The sequence below is a fragment of the Sinohyriopsis cumingii genome, chromosome 8, assembly GCF_028554795.1.
Source record: "Sinohyriopsis cumingii isolate HCF-2022 chromosome 8, ASM2855479v2, whole genome shotgun sequence".
NCBI classification, from domain to species: Eukaryota; Metazoa; Mollusca; class Bivalvia; order Unionida; family Unionidae; genus Sinohyriopsis; species Sinohyriopsis cumingii.
The window spans coordinates 52950767-52969925 of record NC_142968.1 but is presented as its reverse complement, the minus strand read 5'-3'; the positions used below and the strand labels follow the sequence as shown (position 1 = coordinate 52969925).

Below are 19159 nucleotides of genomic sequence, written 5' to 3'. Positions count from 1 at the left end.
GGGTTTTGATTTTAAAATAAGAACCTACACTCACACACTCATACACACGTACTACAGAGGTAAAATGTTTTTTTTTTATAGTTTGAATGGATGTTGGCAATTGAAAGTCTATCTCTTTTCGACAGACGTGGGTGGCCCTGAAAAGGGCCTTTTTTGGTGTAGGGGTGAGTTTAAGCAATCAACTTTAACTGTCTTAAGCCTTTGCCACGGCCAAGGCCTACTTCTGGACTGCGTAGTGTTGATGATGATGATTTGGTTGAAATCACTAAGGGTGGCACGGGAGGCTTAGTCACAGGGTTGGAGTGTTTAGCTCGGGAAGGTCGTATTCTCTTTGGTCGTAATAAAGAGGTCTGATAACATTTGTTTCAGACTTCTTAACTCCGCTAAAATGTCTAACAGTACCGTGACCATTTGATTTTCACACCCTTGTTTCTTTGCTGCTGCTTCTTCTTCTTCTTGTTTTTTTCTTACCTCTTCTTTTTGCTGCTGTTGCTGTAGGAGAAAAGCTTGTTCCGCTTCCTTTTGCTGTTGTATAAATTTCTCCAATTCTTCTTTCTGTCTCTGTCTAAATTTCTCCACGTGTGGTAATGAAGGAGAAGGTGACGAAGGTTCTGGAACAAATTCTTGCGAGGTAAGAAAATCCACAAAATCCCAATTCACCTCTTCTGAAAGTAAGTCCGGTTTCCCTTGGGTAGTCTCCACAGCTGGTGCACCCCAATTTATCGTTTTCTGAGTTTCCGTCATGTTGAAAAACTGTCGCATGAATTGACTGCACATAGGTGCTAGCAAATCTATATAGACCACATGACGTCACAGACTGCTCTCTTCGGATTGGATGTGGGCTGACTGAATTTTGTAACGCGTGTTTGGATTGGTCAGTGAACTCCGTTTCAATCCTTCCTCTCCCTATAAATAAGTGTAGTTCACTGCATTCCTTCACCTGTTCTCGGCGCCTCAACATGTGGACCAACGTTCAATCTTCTACGCTTGTGTCTTCGATGATGTTCAGGACAGACATACCGATGTACGTCCGATCCAAGTGGACAGTTGTCCATAGGACAGATACCAGCCTATGGATACGTAGGATCTATGTGGAGAGGCAAGGATGTCTCAAAAGAGTTTTAGTCTATGGTCCTGCAGTCAGGCGAAGCCTAAGGACAAGAAGAAGTCACAGATGCCCTTTATGTTAAGGGCATATTAACATAAACCCAAAGGCCCTTTTCAGGGCCACTCATAGGTCTCGAAAAGATCTTGACTTTCACTGTCTACCCTTTTTTTATTTTTTTTTTTTTGTTTTAAAAAAAATAAAAAATAGAGACACCTCCCTGTTTCAATTTTCGCCTGTTCCATTTCCATAGACCCATCAGGTCGGGACCTTATTAAAATAGGGTCCCGACCCTGCTCCATTTCCCCTTGACGCTCAACAGGCCCAAGATTTTTTTTTTTTTTTTTGCCCATGTTAAATTCCCTTTGACGCTATACAGTCCCACCCTGTTCAATTCCCCTTGACGCTAAACAGTCCCATATTCCCATGTTAAATTCCCCTTGATGCTATATCATCCCAGGGGTTTCCACAATGTTAAATTTCCCATTGACGCTATATCGTCCCAGGGTGGTTTTTAATGGTAAGTCCCATTGACGCTATATCGTCCCACCTCACTACTCTCAATGTGTTTATACCAATATTAAGTTTCTGTATGTCACTGTGTTTAAGTTTTGATTTTCTCTGTTTTAGTTCACTTGATACAAACACATGCTGACTAATCTTGTCATGTGGTGTATCTCGATCATACTGTAAAAGTGCATAGCTTAACACAGGTTTCGAACTCTTGCTATGAGCAGCAGCAGTAAACATGGCATGTACCACTAGAAATCAACTTTTTTTCTTCTTGGCTATAAAATCATTAGGTACTAATGTGTAAACTATTAAGTTGGTAATTTTTTAAATATAATTATTGTGCAGATTTACTAAATGTACTTTTGCGATACTAAGTCCTATGTTTGTTTAAAGGTTCTAACAAGCTGGGGTTTTTATGCAATATGTCATAAGTATATAAGGTGTTGTGGGCTGCATGTATGAAGACAGCTCAGCAGCTTTCTAACTAATATTGCAATTACTATGAGCTTTCTTAAAAGTTATTTATTTTCTTTAAGTTGTTTCTTACTGTTCTGTATATAGTTTAGAAACTTTAAGCAATATTTTGGACTAGTCCGATAACATAAGACACATCACCCAATATATTTGTTGGGGGGCTGATGGGTCTTACTGCCTAACGAAGGGTGCTGTGTGGAGCGTTTTGATGTCGACTAACAGTGTAATGAAAGTCAAATTTTCTGAAATATCACACACAACTGGTAACCAATAACAATGCATTTCTACAAAGTAAAGTTATAATGTTTTTGTCAGACTTCACTTATCCTGATGTCTTTTCTCTAATAAATTCAAATTCTCACAAAAGAACCGGACCTGTTTTCAAGTTTTGTTGGCCCACATTTCAGTTGGCTGGAAAGCGATGAAAGTCAGGAATGCCAAAATCGGGTTAAGCTGAAACATTATTCTTTAAGGAAACAAATAAAAATATGTTTTGCCTATTGGAACTGTAAGCAATGTTTTGTTTCATTCAAGAAACATGTTCCCCACATGAACCTACTTAAACAAACTTTGGCGTACCTCGACTACCATTGCATTGCAACAAATTCAAATGTATGTCAATGGAACATGAAAATGTGTCCATTTGCTAGTGTCATATTTTCACTCCACCAGGATAAAGACAGCACTGTAAGTATATTAATTACACATAAATTAGTGGAAGAGTGTCGATATAGGCTGCCAAGTGTGTGAGCTATTCCTGAAACTTGGACTACTCATTCCGATGACAATTGACATTGGAACACATATACATGGCCGTTATTTGGGTAGTAAGACATAGCACTAAAACAAAATATTTTGGACTTGTACATTTTTGTTTAAGATTTTATTTAAGCACAAAATATTTATTGATGGAATTTAATGTGCTTTTCTCTATTCTAAATTATATAATTAATATTCATTCCTAACTTATTTTACAAGCAAACTACATATAGTTATATCATTTGTTATAAGAACTTGGCTATATTGTCAAGTGAGTGTTATCTTCACATACCAACACGTGTATGTACTGATTTTCTGTATTTAAGACTCTAATTCCATGCCTGAGAAATTTTTCTTATGCTGCAATACATGATTCAATTTCTTATACAGTATAGGTCCAAAAATGTTCTTAGGGATATAGAATACCCAAGTCATTGTGAGTGTTATCCTTGCTGATTTGATCTTTGCAATACAATTTAATCATTACTTAATCCATGATATGATTGAGGTTTTTTTAAACTAGTAATTTTTTAAATTACATTAAATTTTTTCGTAATGTAACAAATCCAAATCACACACACACTTAATCTAGCACTTCACACACATAATTCCAATGTCTTCACAAAAAGCTCAAAATGTCAAAGTCACTGTGAGTGTTATCTTCACTGACATAATATTCTAACTTCAAGTCAACAATAACTTATTAATCTAGCAATCCAGAAAAGCATAATTTAATGACATTTTTCTTTCATAATTTACTAGTTGTCTAAGTCTGAGGTGGGCAAACTATTTTTCAATGTAGCCACAGGTGTGGCGAATGAGAAGTGAAAAACATCATACGATGCCACAACTGAGCCAAACTTACATGGCCAATTTGCCACTTGTGGCAATTGGTGACAAGGTTGCCCACCCTGGGTCTAAGTCAGTGTGACCATTGTCATTACCAGCCTGAAACCCAATTTAATGCCATTTGTATAAATTCATTTCAAATAAATATTATGATATAGTTGAAGTGTAAAGTCAAGCGAGTATTCTGTTTGCAGATTTTACATTTTAGATATTACAGTAAAGTCATATTTTCTCTTGTGTAGTGAACTTTATTGCAACTGGTTCCAAAATAGTAAAACTTATTCAGTTTTCATTCACCAGAATAGGTATTAATACAATCCTGAATTAACTGTATGGTACTAAAATATACCCTGATCTTGTGTGAGATTGTAATATACAGAACTATACCTAAGACAACAATAATATATTGAATTTATATTATATCAAGACTGTCATGGTTATGAACTCCAACTTTATTCAGGTTTTTTCATAATAAATGATCATCTTGTGTTATGGCTGAAAAGAAATCAGAGTTCATTTTAACTCCATTCTCTCCACATTTGTCAGTTGTTATGAGGCATACTCATCATCAGTGTTATAGTAAAATGTAATCTTATCTGGATCAATCTTGCTGGTGTAATATATGAATGGAGAAAGAATATTATCATCCAGATTAAAATATTTTTTATTCAGACTCTACTGAAAAAAATTTTAGCTGGATATGGGATACGGAGCCTGATGTGTACGAACAAAGCAATGTGTACCATGACCTTTTTAATTTAACATTTTAAACTCCTGCAGAAGAAAGAGATTTTTAGATCCATTAAATTGTATTAACAAAAACATTTCTTCAGTATGATTTTCCTTTACTTAGTAGTGACACAACTCATATTTTAAAGTTGTTGTTTTGTGTTTGGTTTGGCTTTTTATGGTAAAGCAACACAAGTAAGTTATTTAGTGCCAAGGCACTTTAAGTATAGTGCCCTGCCCAAGGACGCACCATGGTAGCTAACCCAGGTTGGTCCGATGGTAGAATTTGAACCTACCTTATTTCACAGGTCCAGAAAGCTAACCACTGAGCAACTACAGCTCCCCATCTTATAGTGGAATGCTGGTATACTTTATGATCAAGAAGGATGGGTTGGGGTATGCATGTTGCATCTGAAAAAAGTGATGGAATTTTTGTTTACATAATATTTTAGTCATACAATATGAATCATTTTCTATAGATTTAAGATGTATCAGATCAAGTTAAGAAAAATTATATATTCTGTTTCCTGGGAATGTACTAAAATTCACTGTTAATGTTTGATTTTTTTGGTAGTAAGCTTACTTGGTATTTTTTTCTTTTTAACTTGAATACCTAATTTGTTAACATCCTGTCCTAAATCTTCATGGTTCTGTCTATAAAGTGACAACTGTTGATACATGTAGGGAAGTTTTTGTTTATATCTTTTGATTTTTGTGGTTCTGGAAGTTGCAGTATTTGTTGTTGTATTATTAACCATTTCAGTAATTTAATGAATGCAGAGTATACTGCTCTATAAATGAAATTTATGGGAAGATAATATAAAAGTATGTTTCACTGCAAATATAAATTGTTTAAAATAATAATATATCATTTATCATATGACTATTCAATTGTGGTAACTAGTATTCCATCCAATATCTATATATTAAAATATGTCTTTTCATACAGCTGGTGATCATTTAGATACAAGTCCAATTGAACATAATCAAATTATCAATGCAGGTGTTTTTATTAGTAGTAGTATTGCAAGTATAAGTGTTAGTATTAAGATTTCATATACAGGTATGATAAGTGTATCATAATGTTTAAATGATGCTCCTTGTTACAACATAAAATATGTTCATTGAAACAAATGGTTCACTGGTAAATTGGCAGTAAAGGTCTTCACTGAATTATGTTGCATAAACTATTTTACAATAAAACATATATGATGCATCTCAATTATGATGATGTGGAGGAGGAGGATTAATAATAATGCAGTTTAAGTTATCTTCATCACATAAGTTCTAGCAGATGTGTCATTTTTATGTGGCTCATTATCAGTTTGAAACTGGTCTATGATTTCCTGGATCTGGACATATCTGGCCCCCTGCTGTTGTGCTGCTATGGTCTTTACAGTTCATTAGGATATCAGTTACACTTGGTTTACATTTAGAACCCCATGGGATGGAATGCCCAGTTTGAAACTGAGAGAATGGTTAATTATCCATAATATAACTCCTGCAGTTATTATTAGGTTTGATATCAAGGTCTTTCATTAAAAGCTTTTCAACTCATGTTCTGTTCTACCATACAGATAAATAAAGTCAAATTCAAGGCTTTCAGAATTGTCCAGTTTGTTTCATGTGTTGTCAGTTTAATGGGCAGGTAACTAAATGTGCAGCAGACGGACTGTATATTGCCACTGTACCACATAAATATCAGTGCTTAGTCTGCTCTCAGTGGCTGTGGTTTGATTAGTTACAAGTGTCATCACATGTGACTAATTATTAACCAATGTAATGAAACTTATATAATTAGAAGGCTGTATTTAAAAACTCTAAAGATCTTAAATGTGTGCTAGAGGGTAGGGTTAGCAGTTATAATCCCAATTATGTTGTGACGAGCAAAAAGCACTGCACACATTTGAGCTTTTAGTTTGGTTCTGGTAGGGTCAAAACATGCAGGTACATTTTGATCTTTAAAAATTAACATAATTCCCATGTAATACTTTCCAAACCTAAGTATGCAATTGATCTGATAAAAGTTTTGAGATTACTGTTTGGGCTCTGTTCTTACAATACTAGATATACCTGACTACTCCACAGTGAAATGGCCAACTGTTAAGTTATATAAGCCAGATGAGTAATGTTAGCCATTTGTTTAAGTGTTTTCTCATTAATTTCATTTGTGTCACAGAGTTGCATGCAATATTTCTTTCTAGAATAAATTTATTTTATTTTCTAATTGTGTATTTTATGGTCTCACTGGACAGTTTATCTGGTGAATTTTCATCCGACAATGACCAATTACAGAAAAATGAGAATAATTTTACACTGAAGATACTAACAAAAACAAACTAATGATTTTTGTAGAAAGCATACATGTGAGATTTTGACTGCAGTAATCAGGTTAATTCCTGATGCAGCTATTGATTTCTATACTGAACCATCACTGCCACCATCTCCTAAATTTTACATTCATTTTTGACAAGAAATAGCTATTTTCAATATTTTTCTGTGACAAGGCAGCTAAAAGAATCAGTATGTGGCTTATGCATGAATAAAGTTCACTAGTACTATAACAAATTAGCATACTTTTTTCATCAACCCTCAACCATCTAGATTTTTTATATTTGCCTCTGTAGCAGACACACATCAAGGTCAGCAGCTCATTTGCAGATCAAGCATTTGATCTCCAATGCTCATCTAACTGTGACAGGCAGTCACCAACAAGCCAACCTATTTCCATGCCTAACTCAAAGTAAATCTAAACCACATTATAGATTTAGCTTATGTGTGAATTTAGAAATGCTAGGCTTGTGATAATTAGGTTCATGCCTTCTACCTTAAAAATTAGGTGTATGTCAAAATACAAAATTATCCAGTGAGACCTATGATGTTAATTTTAATCCCTATGGGATTTGTGACATAAAAAACCCAAATGCTTTATGTATTAAAAGGTAACTAATGGGGGCAGGATCTGCAGTGAATCAATGGTATGTATGATAGACTCCTGATAAAAATGTTTGTGTTACAATCCTGTTATCAAGTCAACCAGGTTACCTACTGCAATGTACCCTTGCCTTACTCCAATTCCCTCAGTACTCAGTAAACAACTAGTGTTGCTGTACATAACAAAACCAGTCCATATTGATTTTACCTATTTTACTAAATCCTGACAAAAATAATTCTCTAAATAAAGCATGATTAATATGTGAAGGTCTCGCATGTAATCAAACTCTTCCAAGCTTTTAATGATATGAACCGATTTATCAATGTTTATCAAATTTACATGAAAAACTATTTCTTATTTGTTTTCAAATATGTTAGATGTTTTGATCATATAAGCATTTCTGCTACATTAGATCAAAATAATCTTTTTGTCAGAAATAGAGCCCTTATAGTATTTGCAAGGTCAACCAATCAGATGCAGAATTTGAGTTTAATATGAATGAATATTTTTTTTACAAAATTGCTCCTTTGCTATATCTTGATGAGATAAATCTATTTACCAAGTCTGATAAAATTAATGAGAAATAGTTTTATGAGCAGTAGCAAGAATGGCGAGTGAGATGTAGAACCACCACATTATTTGCATAGAATTTGCTTACAGCCTCAGACATACAAGCAAATAATTAAACAAGTCAGATCTAAATTTGACCATAAACACTGTTGTGCAAGTCGTAAGAAACTCTGCCAATCAGATGCAAGGTCACTTCATTAACATACCTTTATCACACTCATAATAAGCATCATTGTGAAGCTTGACTATAGAAGCCCAATGGCCAAGTATGATCAAACTTGAATCAGCAGTAGTGGTTATAACCTCGTGTATTTGTATGCATCTTCACTTCTTCAATCTAGATCTCATTTATATAAGCATGTATTCTAAATTTAGTAAAAACTGCACTATATGCATAAATACTGCATGCGGTGGTAACATGCTCAGTCAGGTGAAAGATCACTTTATTATTATTAATGGTTAACACTCATCAAACTTCGAGGACAACTTAATGATTTTAGTCTATATTGTGGAAGTATGGCTTTTAGGTTGGTTAAAAGAACTCAACTAATCTTATACATGATCACCTCGTGTATATACTTGGATTTTGCTGAATTCCTAAAGCATGGAAAGATGCCATAAAAAACCACCTAGTACATAATAATTTTGATAAGCAGGATGATAAAATAACGAACTTGCGAAAACAAGATTCACTCAAGTTTATTTACAAAGATCTTTGACAGGAAGCTAAAAGGCAACACACTGCGAAGCAAGAAACTTGGATGCAAGTATTAAATAAAAATATAAGTAGTGAGGAGTGGTCTGATATATATAGCCGGGCAAAATGCCGTACCAAGGATACCAAGTTGATCTCTTTTAACTTTAAATTAATCCATAGAATAATCGCTACTAATGATTTTCTTAAAAGAATTAACATATTTGATGACAACAAATGTACTTTCTGTAAGAGTGAAACTGAAAGTATTGAGCATCTCTTTTATGACTGCAGTATTACTTCACAGTTTTGGTACCGTTTTAATGAAGTTTTTGCACCTTTTTGCCCAAATATTGTACATCTGTCCAAAAAAGAAACATTTTTAGGAAGTGAACAACTGGACAGTTTGGGTAATTTTCTGCTTATTTTGGCAAAATATTATATTTATACTTGCAGATTCAATATGAAAAATCCTTCTATTTTTGCTTTTAAGCAAATAGTTGCAATGCATAAGAACATTGAAAATTACACTGCCAAGGTAAATAAAAAAGAGGACCAATTTCTTCAAAAATGGACCTCAACAATGAACATTTAACTTGTCTCTGACTTGAGGGTAAACAGGAACAAAATACTGTAATATCACAAAAGCCATGTCACCTAGATTTTGGCCATATGCATGTGTATATGCGTGTGTGTGTGTGTGTGTTTTTCTTTTTTACTTTCTCTGTAGATTATATTTATTATCCCTAGATTATCTGATAACCAGAAATGTTTGATTGTAAGGTGATCCTGGGATGGTTCCCCGACCCAGTGGTCAACCTATTACGGGGTTAATAAAAAAAAAAAAAAAAAAAAAAAAAAAAAAAATTGGATTTTGCTCATTATTAGATTTATCCAAGATGTTGATTTAAGCCCAAAACCAATTTTTATATAAACAAATTGATCAGAACTATGGACTCCAAAGTAGCTAATTTCTTACTGTTGAAAGACAGAAGGGATGTGAAATAAATAACACACTCTGGACCATTACATAAACCCACTTAGCCTTTTGACCAGTTGAGATAAAATAGCAACAATAATGTTAATTCAGATTGATAAATTATGTTTTCTCACATTACCTCTAGCCCTTTTCAACATGGATGGTATTTTTCTTCCACATATGTCAGCTCTTAATTAGTGGCCCTTTTCCATCATGAATGTTGTAGGTGAAACTCTCAGAATTAGGCTTTTTAATTTGTATCTGAAAAAGAAAAAAATTATTGGTCTGCATATATCAATGTCACCTTTTCTGTATTAAATTAAAATACCATATGTGTGTGTGTGTGTGTGTGTGTGTGTTCATTTTAGAATTTAAGCATACTTGTCTCCATGTGTTTATTTTACAATTGATGATGATAACACATAACTGGTTCAATTGATAAAATGTTATTTCTGACTTCTTACAACTGCTCATTATATCTGAATTTACATTCAATGTTTGTTTTAATTAACATATATTGGATAATGGGCAAATTATTTATTTTGTAGTTTATCATTATATCATTTATCAGTAATTTATCATTCAAATATTTAAAATATAGTACCATTATACTGACTTCATATTCTATATGATATCCCAGCAATACATGTTAAGCAGATAAGTGCAAATAAAAATGTTTAGAATGTAAAAGCTACTCCAAGCTCAAAGAAGATCTGCAAAAGATGATCTCCAACATATTACCAAACAAAAAGCGAAGTTAACGCAGTTACCTTTTTTATGATGTCTCAAACACCAACGGTACTGTACAGCTACGTCTTCTGAGTTTTACCGTCATCTTGTCTTTCAAACCAGAATTAATTTCTTGAGCTCTTACAAAATGAAGAAACTTTTAAATACTATAATTTAAGCAGCTTCTTTACATGCCATCAGATAAATTATGGCACAGTGTTATGTCTTTCAGCACGACGCAACTTCATATTTGGACGGCGTGCTGTGTGGGCATCCCTGACACAGCAACTGACATGAATCCTTTATTAGCAGACAATAATTCGGAATAAATCCTCCGCAAATCTAACATTCTCGATTTTTCATGGTTCCACTTTTTCACTGTTGCATTTGTTTGATTGTGCTCATGAAGTTCAATGAATCAAGTTCATCTGCTGTCTGAAATCCGGGTTCAGCTGGTATTTTCTTCCGCGCATGATGCCGTGTAAATACAAGTTACGGTCGACATTCAAAGTGGTTTAGGTTAATTTATTATTTTCCTTTATTAAGGTCATTTGCAGAAAGTGTTTCGCTAGGATGAGATAATTTTTAAAAAAATATATCAAAAATAAAACTTTCTTTTCCAACGCTAATACTGGATATATTTCAATTTGTGATTGATACTATAAATAAATATTTAAAAAAAACATTTTAGCCCGTGGCTTCGGCGCGCCACTCGTTTTTGTGGGTTTTTTAAAATGTTGTTGGTGTTGTTTTGGTTTTTGTGTGTGTGTATCACACTAAGAAACATACCAGGTATTAGGCCTAACGTAGGAAAAGAAATTATCCTCTATTTGTTACTATTCTTACTGTAAAATGACGCAAAAGTGATCAAATTGCTATTAAGATTTTGTTTTATATAACACTTACCGCTCGTTTTCCTCGAGATAAAGCAGCCACTTCAAAATGATTATAAAATCTGTGACAGATGAAGAATGTGGTTTAAATAATTCGTAATCGCCTGCCTTAAATACTGTAGGGATCTGCTAATGTATTTCATGGCCCTCGTTTGAATAGATAACAACGATCATGTATATCGACCAAAATTTGTATATTCCTGCCCACGATCATGTATTTTGTATTAAACCGTATATTACACGAGCGCTCTGTGGCGAACTCGGGGGGGGGGGGGGGCTCTATTATACCCGCTATATCAGTTGAGAAATATATTGAACAGATCAGGCCCCAATACTCTCGCTCTGACAAACATTAAAATAATTATGTGCAGAATATCGGTATGTCTCCCTCTTGCCGAAAATGTCAGCACCATATATATTTTGCAAGTAATGTAATGGGTATAGTAACACACACACGCACACACAAACACACTTTTTTTTTGGGGGGGGGGCGCCGGAAATATGCCCCCCCATTTCCAAAAAATTAAAAAGTATTTTATGTTTGTGTCTTTCCCACTCAGATGTGTTGTATGTTTTATTTAAAACAAAATTTTATATAAAAAAAATTAGTTTGTAGATATTTTGATGGGGTATTTATGTTTCCATAGTGTTATCTAAAGGGTTGTTCGTCCGAGTCTGGTTTCCCTCACCTTGCTCGAAGTTCCTTCCCTTGAAATATTTTGTGACCTTTGCTATATGTCGCCTAGGTCTCAGTGTTTGCTATATGTAATGGTGCTATATTGTATGTATGCTATATTTTCTTTATGTTTGAGACAGCAAGTATAGATCAACTATCTTTCCCAGTTGTATTTCTTCCTTTATGATGTTATATTGTATCTTTTAATTTGTTTTATGGTTTTCTAATTTTGACGATGGAATGGTGTACTATTTAGATTTTGTTTAAAAAAAAATAATTTCTCATTTTATTATTCGAGTGATAATATGATCGTTCCTCATAATAGGTTTTAAAGATGTTGATAGGTAGGTTACGCTCGATCCAAGGTTCACGCTTCTTTATTCTTTATGTGTTTCTCCTGGGTCGCGTTAGGCTTCCTTCATTTAGTTTATCTGATTATGCTTTATTGAAAGATCCAAACGTATGTATGAGACCACATTATTGTGCAGTGGTCAACCATGCAGTGCGGGAGCTGTATGGATTTTAAGATATAGAAGAAGTTAGTAGGGTTTTAAACTAAGTGTTATACAGTATGTATTTGTGTCTCTGTTTTGTCTGTTTATGTTCTACATGGCGTGTTTTCAAAGACTTTTGATGGGCCTGTCCACTTCGCTTAGCGCCATGTGACTTAGCCCCATGATGTCATCGCTATTTACTTCCCCCTTATATTTTCCCTGTATCCCTTACTATATATGTCTTTAGAATTTTTTTTTCATGGAAAGAAAAAAAAAATAAATTACAAAATTCTTTTATTGTTTTCTTTCTTCCTTTCTTCCCTTTTCTCTTTTAAAAAAAAAGTTATATGGGTTTCTTTGAAATATTTGAAATATAATTTGAAATTTTCTTTAAAATATGGCTGTTGTGGGGTGCGAGGAGGGGGTATGGGTATGGCATCAGCTCGCAATTGCGCTACGCGACCCTTCGGTCTGTCATACCTATTCCTCTCTCCCCCAATTCCAACATAAATTGCGTTATATCAGCCTGACGGTAAGTATCTGTTCGTCGTAAGACGTACTGAGTTCGTATTGTGGTTAATATTCTTATTTTTACGGCGTATCCTATTTAAAAATCTTTATCACCTGTTCACAGGATATCATCGTAGTTACTATATAGTCTATACATTTTTAGAACGATTTTGTTTTCGTAGTCTACATCTATGAATAAAATGTTATTTTTGTTATACTTATATTTTTTTTGCAAATTTCCATTATTAACTTTATCCTATTATGTTTAGTTTTTTCACATTGGGCAATCGTATGTAGTTTGGTGAAGTTCGCTGTTTTACATAAAGGGCATTTCGGCATTATCCTGAGCATACGACGTTTGATTGCTTCTTCGTCTGTTAGCCAGGTGTTGTGCAGGTATTTAAAAAATTATACTTTGTGTTTGACAGATCTTATTTTCACCAATTTTTCCAAGTGTTTGTCCAATTTACCCCCCAGTTGTCCTGCTCTAATCTACATTTTATATTTTTGGTTACCTCCTCTCTAATCCAAGCGTCACTTTTACTTATTTCTATTTTCCATAAATCAGTTTTGTCTCTATATTTTAAAATTAGTTCTCTTATATATTTAAATTTGCGTGGCACTTCAATTTTTTATATTAATTTGTTATTTTTGTATATCTCTGGTCGGTTTCTCAAGGTGAAGCCGAACCAGTAGATGTACAGTGCTTCCCACGCTGTAGCCGGGTCTGATTGCAATTTTTTAATCTATTGATTATGTTAGTTAATTATAGTAGTAGGGGGCTCGGCAACCCCAAGCCCCCTTTACTTTTGGCCCTATATAATGTCTCTTTTTTTACATAATGCATTTTATGATTCCATATATAATCTATTATTTCCTTGTCTGTTTTGTTTAAAATAGTATTATCCGTATATATGGATTTAATTATGTAGTTAATATTTGAGTATAAATAAGTCTTGGCCACTTGGGCCCGCTCCATGATACGTAATGGCGCCATGGCCAGATTTTCATATTTTCTCTTATTTTGTTGATAATATGTTCATAGTTTTCTACAGCTTCTTTTCTTTTTTACCAAAGTAAACCCTTAGAGCCTTTACCGTGTCTCTCAGTAGGTGTGTGTGTGTGTGTTGGGGGGGGGGGGCAATCCAGGGTGGTTGCCCCTCCAGTTAACTATTTTTCAGATTTCGTGCTTGTTGTGGTTTATTTTGGAACCCGACGCTTTACCAAATTTTTCAAATTCTTCTACTAGATGCATATAGCATTTCCCCTCTCTTATAAAGTTGGTGCAATCATATGCATGTTAGAGCATTTTTTATTCTTTTTTAGGTTTGGTATTTGTATGCCTTGCATTCAGGGGCGGATTAAGGCTCACTGGTGCCCTAAGCACTGACAAATCTTGGTGACCCCCTCCTTTCAACGTACACCTGGGAAGATAACCCTAGGGTGTACCATGATCAAGAAACAGAACATTATGATCAATTGGCACTAGTTTTATCAATTTGTTTTTACAAATCTTCATTCGCTTTTTTTTTTCTTTTCACCCTTTTCTCAACTTTGTGGTGCCTCCTTTGGCCCTGGTGCCCTAAGCAAGTGCTTAGTCTGCCTAATGGTTAATACGCCCCTGCTTGTATTTCTGGGTTGTTTCTTATCGTGTGACTTAGGATTTATATTGCCATTACGTATTGTAGCATTGATAGTGGACATCCTTGTCTCACTGATCGTTTTATTTCAAATTATTTCGTGCATTTCCCGTTTAATTGTACACATGAAATTATCCCAGTTTGTAGGATTTTGGTCCATTTCAGAAACTGGGTCTGAAACCAAATTTTTTAAAAACATTCTTTATATAGTTTTGTTCAAATCGGTCGAAAGCTTTCTCCTGGTCGAAGAGTACCATAACACTCATCATAGATGTTTCATTTATGTAGTTAATTATAGTTTTAATGTTTAAAATTTTGTTTTGTATATCCCTCCCCCACAAGTTTGATTTACAATAATTATTTTGTTTATCCTACCCGTTACTCTATTTGTTAAAATACTACTTAAAATCTTATAGTCCGTGTTTAAAAGTGATATGGGCCTCCAGTTTTTAATCTCGTCTCTATCCCCTTTCCCTTTGTATATAAGTGTGATAACTCCCTCCCTCATAGATTTAGTCATTTTATTTTTACTTAAAAATATATTGTTATACAAAGCGTTTAAGATCGGGGTCAGTTCACCGTGGAACTTTTGATAGAATTCCACGGTGAGTCCATCGTTCCCTGGCGATTGTTGTGAGTGTAGATATACTTTTTGTGATTTCTTCATCTGAGATGACGTCATCACATTGGTCTCTATGTTCTGTTGATGTCATCTCACAGTCGACATTTTTTAAGTAGCTGTCGATTGTGCTGAAGTATATGTTCTGTGTGGTGTATAGTTCTTTATAATATTGGGAAATATTATTTAGGATATCTTCTTTTACAGTATGGGTTACATTGTTTATTTTGATTTTGTTTAAAATTGTATCACCCCCTTTTCTAAATTCTTCTCGTTTATATAAGATTTTTGCCTTGTTGTAGATCTCTATAAATTTTCCCGCCCTTATTATTCCCCCCTGATTTTCGTCTTCTTCAACGATTATAATTTTATCTGTCAATCGTTTTTTTTCTCCATCGTCGTTTGTTGTTTTGCTTAGTTCAAATTTGAGTTCGTGTTTGTCTTTTTTCTGTTTTTCCGCCCTCTATTTGAGTACTGAATATATATTCTTTTCATTATGTTTTTCAAAAACATCCCAATCAATTATTATATTAATATTTTCTTCATTTTTGAAGGTTTCAATTTCTTTTTTTTTATTTTATTATTTGGCCCATATTTTTCTATTATTTTTTTTTTCATTTTTAGGTCAATAGTGAACATGAAATGGTCTGATAGTTTTTTGGTTGGTTATTGCAGCATTAATATATATTAATGGATCATAAAAATTCCCTTAAAATTTATAAAACCTGCTAGACTGGTTTTATTTATAGTTAAAGGTAAATTCTCTTCTTAAAATGTTCAGTTTTCTATGAATGTCATGTAAATTGTGTTTATTTAATAAATTTACCATTTCAGTTCGGTATATTTTGTCACTTGTTAGGTCAGCCGTTCTGTCAATTTCGTCCCCTACCCAGTTGAAATCTTCCCCTATGATTAGATTTTCCATCGAATATTGTTGTAGGTAGGTATGTAAGTTTTCTTTAAAATTAGTTTCTTATTTTTATTAGCTGGCATGTACACATTTATAATATGGCAATTCAACATTTTAACATGTAGCAACCGTCCCTTAAAAAAATTCCCCCACCTCAAACCTTTACTAGCTTACTGCCTGTTTTATTAAAACATATTATTGTTGCAACCCACTCTAATATCATTGTTTGTAAAATTGTTGCATATCTTTATTGCGTTAAGTTTGTCTTCTACTAAAATTTTGAATTCTGGCTTAATTCCATAGTGTGTTTCTTGTATCATTATTATCTCAAAGTTTGTTTCTTTGGCTATTTTGTCTGCTTTCGCTTTGTATATCCCCTTGCTGTTGATAGTAGCGATCCGGAAGTTTGTTTCTTCCATTTTTGCTTTACTCCCAGGTGCCGCATCACTTTTAAATATAATTTAATTGTATATATTTCAGTTAAAGTTATTATATTTACACACACACCAGCACGCTCGACAAAGAGCGCTTGAGTAATATACAGTTTGATACATCCTACATGGTAGTGGGCAGGAATATATATATAGGTCGCTATCCTTCTGGACCGAAGTAGTAATATTGTTCCAATGTTACCACTCGACGTCCTCGATTTGTGCTTCATCGTATTTGCAGTCTATACACTTAAAGTTACAATGGAAAAGTGTACATGAACATATTTATACCATAGACAGAGCCTTGAAGTACTACTTATTTCGGTTTAGAAATGTAAATTAAAAAAAAAAAAAAAGAAAAAAAAAAAATTATAAAAATAAAATAAAAACCCGGCTTGTGATAGTTCATTTCGATACATTTGCACAAGAGCATTTGACGTTCATTTTGATGTCAATATTATTTATATCGACTAAGTGCGATTTGTTTTCAAAGTTACTTTATTGCTGGTAGTGCTTCTGTTTTCAAGTTCGATATATAATAAAACCATGGAGCAGTAGTAATAAAACAAATCATGAACAGCAACCATCATCATCATCATCGGGATTATTATTATCGTATATGTTGGTCACAGTTATGATCATTAATAAAAAGCGGTTGAAATATGAACAAGATTCCATCTCTTTAAATAGCAAATACCCTAGTAAAGTGTGTGTGTGTGTAATTTTGTACGTAGCTTTAAAAAAATGCAATCATATCGCTACCATGTCTGCATTGTGACAGTTTATAATGATGTGTAGCAATGTGGCATCATGCCACAAACATATAGCATTTTGTCCCACCCAATCCCATTATCCTGACACCTGTCCGACCAATCCGAACACTAACCTCTTAATGATGGGCGCCAAAAGAGGCAGCTGCTAGTGCCATTTTTACAAGTCTTTAGTATGATTCGGCCGGGGTTTAAATCCGCGACCTCTCGCATCCAAGGCGGACGCTCTGTAGAGACACTGCACCACCGGAGCGATCGCTTAACAAAGAATGTACGATATTGGTTCCTGTTGTTCTTGACAACTCGACCTGGAGACCTACCTGAGGGAAAATGAAGGCGCATTATAAGGTTATAATATACGAATCCAGAATTTTTTTGATAATTATAATTTTCAAGAAAGTTAGTGCCTGTTAGAATTTGACAAAGTGTGCTTGCAGTAGCGTACTAAGGGGAGGGGGAGTTTACAACATACTTCGATGCTGACACTACTGATTTCAAGCATAAAATTAAAGCTAAACAACAGCATAACATGTTAATATATTTTATTAAGTACGTCTTCATTTGTCTTACCGTGCGCCAAATGACTTCCTACACGAACATGTTCCACATAGGTAAATAAGTTGTACCAATCGTAAACGACCACCGATTTCGACATATTTGATATCAATTTATAGGTTTCTCATCAGTTTAAATCGATCTATGCCACACACACACACACACACACACAATAAAAAAATATGGCGAAAATGAATAATAAAAAGTTGCTATTTGTGACTCATTGTCGCTTGCGACTTTACCGATCTTCGTATCCTTGATGCTTCCATCCTTGCCGTTTAGGATGGTAGCACATAATTGGATGCTAATACTATAGATTTGAAGCATATAATTAAAGCTGTATAACAGTAAATAATATGTGCATGTATCTTATTAAGTAAGTCTTCATATATATGTTCGTGCGCCCAATGCCTTCCTATACGAACGGTTTCGATATAAACGAATAAGTTATACCAATAGTAAACAAACACCAATTTTGACAAATTTCATATTATTATATAGGTTTCTCATCAGTCTAACTCTATCTGTGCCAATAGACATGTGTTAACATGCAAAATACAAAAAAGTGTACTTTTTACTGAATATTGGGTTCGACTTTACTGATCTTCATATCCTTGCTACGTTCATACAGCGTTCCCGTTCTGCGATGGTCGCACATACTTCCATGCTAATACTATAGATCTGAAGCATAGAATTAAAGCTGTACATAATTATAAAATATGTGTATGTATCTTATTAAGCACGTCTTTATCTGCCTTTCCGTATGCCTACATCTGACCTATACGAACGTTTTCCATATGGGCGAATAAGTCATACCAATCGCAAACAAAGAACGATTTTAATACGTTTGATATCAGTTGACAAGTTTTTCATGAGTCTAAATAGATCTGTGCCAATATAAATGGGTGAAAATGCAAAATAGAAAAGTTAATATTTTTCACTCAGTATCGCTTGCAACGTTACCGATCATCGATTCCTTGCTACGTCCATCTGCCATTCCCGTTTTGCGATCGTATCACATTTTTACGACGCTAATTCTATAAATCTGAAACATATAATAAAAGCTGCACAACGGTAAATACTATGTGTGTATGCATCTTATGAAGTACGTCTTGATTTGTACGTCCTTGCGTTTAGTGCCTTCCTAACCAAATATTTTCCATATAGGTGAATAAGTCATACCAATCGCAAACAACCAGCGATGTTGACAAGTTTGATATCAATTGATACGTTTCTCATGAGACTAAGTCGATCTCTGCCAACAGACATGTGTGAAAAAGCAAAATAAAAAAGACTGTTCTTTTTACTGAATATCGCGTGCAAAA

General features: G+C 34.1%; 1 long non-coding RNA gene across 6 annotated transcripts in view; it reads right to left on the bottom strand.

Moving 5' to 3' along the window:
- The window catches only part of LOC149793525 (uncharacterized), a 33756-nt gene extending 15223 nt beyond the window's left edge, over positions 1-18533 (bottom strand). Inside the window, exons 1-5 of one of the 6 annotated variants that reach the window (XR_016422833.1) lie at positions 18413-18533; positions 17396-17599; positions 10378-10476; positions 9747-9868; positions 4726-4840 (exon numbers count right to left, since the gene is read on the bottom strand). This is a non-coding gene — a long non-coding RNA (uncharacterized LOC149793525). Of the gene's footprint in view, positions 1-4725; positions 4841-9746; positions 9869-10377; positions 10558-17395; positions 17849-18412 lie in introns of those variants that run through there. The other 5 variants (XR_016422831.1, XR_016422829.1, XR_016422832.1 and 2 more) reach the window with 5 other exon arrangements.
- Between the last annotated feature and the right edge of the window lie 626 nt (positions 18534-19159).